Source organism: Spinacia oleracea, chromosome 6 (assembly GCF_020520425.1).
Source record: "Spinacia oleracea cultivar Varoflay chromosome 6, BTI_SOV_V1, whole genome shotgun sequence".
NCBI classification, from domain to species: domain Eukaryota; kingdom Viridiplantae; phylum Streptophyta; class Magnoliopsida; order Caryophyllales; family Amaranthaceae; genus Spinacia; species Spinacia oleracea.
Genome location: NC_079492.1, coordinates 136,632,755 through 136,639,022, shown reverse-complemented (window position 1 = coordinate 136,639,022; position 6,268 = coordinate 136,632,755).

Here is a 6,268-nt window from a genome sequence, read left to right as displayed (position 1 = left end):
AGAGTATTTACTGAATATTATATTCACCTAAATACTTGATCCGTTCACGTACTATTTGTGTGACCCTACGGGTTCAGTTAAGAGTAAAATGTGGCATTAATATTATTAATTCCACTTGAACTGCAGTGGCCACTAGCTAGGCATTCAGATCACTTGATCTCACTGGATAATTAACTTGTTTAATTAATAATGTACCACGTTTATTAGACTTAGCATTAAATGCAAACTTGGACCAAGGGAATTATTTCCTTCATACTTGACTTGAAGAGCAAATCTGACTTCAAATTCCATCCTACATGTAAAAGGATGAACATCAGTTATATTTGTTTTGCGGACGATCTTCTTTTATTTTCTCATGGTAATTTTAACTCTGTTTCTCAGCTCTTCAAAGCTTTTGACCTATTTTCTGGTGTTTCTGGTCTAAAGGTGAATCAAGCTAAGAGTGTTATCTACTTCAGCGGTGTCAATCAGTATGTTCAAGGAAAAATGATTAATACCTTAAATCTTGCTAAAGGTAACCTTCCTTTTAGGTACCTCGGTGTTCCTCTGTCCACCAAAAAGCTTATTATAATTCAATGTCAGCCTCTAGTGAAGAGAATAACGTCCAGAATTGACAGTTGGTCTTCAAAACTATTGTCACACGCAGGTAGGCTCCAATTGATAAAATCGATTATTTTTGGTATTCAAACCTATTGGTGCCAAACTTTCGTCCTTCCCAAAAAAAGCGTTGAAACTTATTCAGGCGTCTTGTCGTACTTTTTTGTGGACTGGAGAATCTTGTTTATCTAAGCGAGCTCTTGTTGCTTGGGATCATCTTTTCTTACCTAAATCTTGTGGTGGTTGGAATATTATTTGTTTAGAACTCTGGAACAAAGCGGCTATCTGTAAGCTTCTTTGGAACCTTGCAAATAAAAAGGATAAGGTTTGGGTTCGTTGGATCCATGAATTTTATATCAAAGCAAGAAACATCACTCAAATGGAAGCCCCTTCTCAAGCTTCTTGGGTGGTGCGGAAAAGTTTCAGTGCACTACACACTGTGCTTAAGTGTTCTGGTGGAATGAATGTCTTATACAGTGATACTTTCTCCGTTTACATAATGTATAATGATCTTTGAGGTGATTCAGTGAAGATTGGGTGGAAGAAATTAATTTGTAATAATCTTGCCCCGCCTAAATGTGTGTTTATCACTTGGTTGACTACTCTGGGAAGATTTACAACCCGTGATAACTTGCTAAATATAGGGTTTGCGTGTGATCAAACATGTATTCTTTGTGGAAAAGAGAATGAATCTCATGACCATCTCCTTTTTTCCTGTGTTTTTTCGAGCACTATTTGGGGAGATATCTTGGATTGGCTGAATGTCAAGAGAAAGCCTGCTCCTTGGAGTGCTGAAATCTTATACTGTAAGAATCATCAGAATAAATTTTTTGTTTTACATCAGGTGTACAGAATGTCCCCCAGTCTAACTGTATATGAGATTTAGAAGGAAAGAAACCAACGGAGAATCCATAAATGTTTTCACACTTGTCATAAGATTCTGCAGGCGATTTAGATCACCGCTCATATCAAAATTGACAGAAGGAAAAACTGCAGACTTTCCGTACTCGTTTATCTTTTTTGTAGTTTAGTGTTGTTGGTTTGTTGTTTACTGTGTGAAGTTTAGTGCTCTTATGTTGTGTGCCTCTGTTCTACTAGCAACTGGTGTCTGCAGGGTACTGTTTAGGTCGAGGCCTGTTGGCTTGCTAATGTTGTCTGTGCAGGCTGGTCTGCTGTTCCAGCTGCTGTTTTTAGATTCTCTGCACAGGCTAGGTGCTGCTGCTTTTTTTGTTGCGCTTCTGTGCATAGGTTGGGTGTTCCTTTGTTGCTTCTGCTTCTATTTTGTTGCACAGGTTGCACCGCTTGTCCGGCATAGGATTTTAGGCAATGTAATTGACTTAGTATTTTATTTGGTGATACTAATAGTTGATAGTGAGATTAATTTTTAATATAGTTAGTGGAAAAAGTGTCAAACATTTTTTGAGGGGGAGTGGAGAGGTTGAATTTTTTTATATTTTTTTTAGAAAGTAGAAATATAAGTGGGTCCTTAGTTTAGAAAGTAAGAATTCAAATAGCAATATTAACCCTCAAAATAAACAAGTATGTTGTTAATTATTTTAGATTGTACTTGACCGTACGTGTTAAATTACATGTCATGTCCCCCATCTCACATTAGCTCAAATTTTACTTCTGTCATAGAGGCTCCCTTCCGTAGTTCAATGCCTCTTTTGGTAAGGAACCTTAAAGTTGATATATTGATATATTTTATCCTAGACCAGATCAATTATAGATTTATAGTGCGGCCCGCTGGCGTGACCCTACTCGAAAAAGTACAGGTTTGGGCACCCTAATATATGCATTTTTATACTAAAACTCGAGACCAGTCCGCAAAAGCCCAGCCCGCACCAAGTTTATGGGTTTGGGCATGATGTTTTGTGTTAAATTCGGCCCGTTCCGAATTTTGATCACCTCTATTTTATCCATAGCCCAATTTCATCCATTTTTATTCAATTTGGGTACCATAATTGAAATAAGGTCCTGATCTTTTTTGCTTAATTTCAGTTTTATTGCTCATTTTTCAGTTTAGTTAAGTTCAATTCGGTTGAATTTATTTCAGTTCAGTTTTATTCAACTCAACTCAACTTGTTGTTGTTGTTGTTGTTGTTGTTGTTGTTGTTGTTGTTGTGAAGCACCTTAACTATTTCAAATAGTTTTTGGAAAGGGCGTAGCAACAGAGAAAGAAATAGTAGAGGAAGGAAGCGATAATCGGTCTATCCATTATCCCTAATCGGCGATAGGATAGGTTGATAATCGGGGAAAAACCTAATTACGAAATAGAGTATGTTTATTAGCCAAATCAATTTCAACGAGTTTGTTGATAGAGTATTATTATTATTATTATTATTATTATTATTATTATTATTATTATTATTATTATTATTATTATTATTATTATTATTATTATTATTATTATTATTATTATTATTATTATTATTATTATTATTATTATTATTATTATTATATTATTATTATTATTATTATTATTATTATTATTATTATTATTATTATTATTATTATTATTATTATTATTATTATTATTATTATTATTATTATTATTATTATTATTATTATTATTATTATTATTATTATTATTATTATTATTATTATTATTATTATTATTATTATTATTATTATTATTATTATTATTATTATTATTATTATTATTATTATTATTATTATTATTATTATTATTATTATTATTATTATTATTATTATTATTATTATTATTATTATTATTATTATTATTATTATTATTATTATTATTATTATTATTATTATTATTATTATTATTATTATTATTATTATTATTATTATTATTATTATTATTATTATTATTATTATTATTATTATTATTATTATTATTATTATTATTATTATTATTATTATTATTATTATTATTATTATTATTATTATTATTATTATTATTATTATTATTATTATATTATTATTATTATTATTATTATTATTATTATTATTATTATTATTATTATTATTATTATTATTATTATTATTATTATTATTATTATTATTATTATTATTATTATTATTATTATTATTATTATTATTATTATTATTATTATTATTATTATTATTATTATTATTATTATTATGGGAAACCAACAAAACGTTACAAGCTTAACAAGCTACAAAGATCAAGTAAACTACAAGAAGTTGGTGGGGAGCCGAGATACAATCTGGGCCCCCACTCCTCTAGCTATGGCGAACCCGATCCTGCTGAAAATGTGGGCAGCTGCCCGTGCCCCTATGTCTTGAGCCCTGGAGTACGTCTGGACCCGCTTCAGCAACGAAACAGCCCCTTTCTCTAACTCCCCAAAAGAAGAGAAGGAAAAAGGAAAGAAACCGTAACCCAAAGCCCTACAACGTGCCGCATACTTCAGCAAAGAAACAACTCAGTCAAGTCCACATACACATCTAGACCGCCATCCCATGAGTAAAGCAATATATCCGCAGGACGAAGAGCTCCATCACTCCCACTAGTCAGCCCAACATCAACCTCCTTGCGAGCAGAAATCCCCGACCGATAGCAAATATCCAAAAGGGTATCACGAACAACATTATGTCTATGTTTGATACCCACAATCCCAGCACAAGACACGGCATGATCCCCATAAATGTCCCCGTCGAAAACCCGAGAGCAAGCAGAACACGGCGTCGAATCAGAGAACAACGGAATACCCAACTGATAGCAAAGAACCGAATGACAAGACTTACCGTTCATAGTCTGGCCTAACCCCGAGATGGGGACTGCCCGCAACCAAGCTGAGGAGTGATCCCCCTGCTGTGATTTCTATAGGGAAACAAGACGTGAAGATAAGGAGTAGGCGGATTCCGCATCAGCTGTAACCTTCGTGAAATATATGTCTGCCAATTTCTTCATGAGTCTGGGGGCAGCGATCTCACTAGGGCTACGCATAAGGTCGGTCTCCACGGTCCTATTGAAAAGACCAAGAGCATCATCAAAGGCCGGTCCCGGACCATCAACACCTGAAAGCCGTAGAAGCGAATCCTGCAAACCAGAAGACTGCAAACGAGATGCAAGAAAAGCATAATGCCGAACATCACCAGCTGAATAAACACCCAATCCTCCATAAGAATAAGGCAAGGTGGCAAGGCGTCATTGCCAGTCACCAAACCCAGGTCCCGAAGCAGTCACGATGCGCTCTAAAGAAGCCCGCAGAGCCACATCAAAAGATAATTGGGCCGCTTCAAAAAGATGAGGTGGACAAGTGCGCATAGCAAAGTAGAGTTTAGAAACTCCAGTACACGCACGAAGAAGCAACAACTCACACTGGGGATCATTAAGCTTGGCTACAGCATCCATCAACACAACAGTCTTCGACACACGCTGCGAAACCAACTCCCTACAAAAAGAGGAATCTGTACTGACTGGGCCACCAAGCAACTTAACACCAAGCGCAGGACGAGCAATATCCGTAGGAAAGACACCCTCTAGACGACTGCGTGGGTCCTCCGAAGGCCAGAAAACCTCCGTCTTCTCAACATTAACTTGGAGACCTAAACAAGGACCCTCCTCGAAAATCAACTCCAAGACCTGTCCAACCACCAAAGTGTCCCCAACGATAGTGCCATCGTCTAAGTACCAAGCCTGAAGAGATAGATCAAATGAATCTCTAATTCGACTCACCAATGGATGTAGAACCAGAGAAAAAAACAAAGGGCAGAGAGGATCCCCTTGCTGCACACCCTGACAAGACCACAAGGTATGCTCCCAATAATACAGCCGCGCTGGAGAAGAGTAGCAGAATTCAACCCAACGCGAAAGAGCAGGACAATGGAGTCGAACCTCACGCAACAAAGCCGATCGATCGACTAAATTGAAAGCATTCTGAAAATCCACCAATAACAAAGATAGGCCAACATCGGCCCCACGAGCCTCAACCAACCGGCTGACAGCATGGAGAATGGCCTCACCACCTGCTGGAACCCCAACTCCAAACTGAAGACCTCCAAAGTAGTTTCCTAAACGCGGACCAATCAAACCAGCCCCGACCTTAGAAACAAGGCGCCTCCAAATAGTGCCCACAGCAATAGGCCGAATACCCCCACCAGGCTTAACCAGTGGCGTAAGAGGAGCACTAGCAATATATCCTCCAAGCTCAGCAGGACACTTTCCAGCAAGAAAGAGATTAACTACCTGAGTGATAGCATCCACCAACTCATCAGAAACAGCTACAGCAGCACCACCCAAGCAATCCAAAAGGTGCTGAGCACGCAAGCCATCTCTACAGCACGAAGTACCACGCGGAAAGCCCATAATCTGCTCCAAAACAACAGCAGAGGAAGCAGTAAGGTGATGATCAACAGGGATATCCGGTAAGGTAGGGACCGGAACGGAAGGGTGCTTTGCTTGCAAATCTGCAAGAGTAGCATCATCGTAAGGAGCAAGACCTGAGGAAGAAAGAACGCTAACGGCAGCATTGTAGTGACCGTCAGAAATCTTTCTCTTGCATTGCTTAATATTACGCTCCGCCAAATCATGGTCTTCGTCAACATCCAATAGAGGGGGAGACACGCTAGCCAATGTGTCTATGACAAGTTGCTCAGAACCACCAGGCACACCCCAAGAACGAATAGCAGAGGAGATACACTCTTCCTGTTGTCGCCGCCTAACACCGGAGGAACACTCACG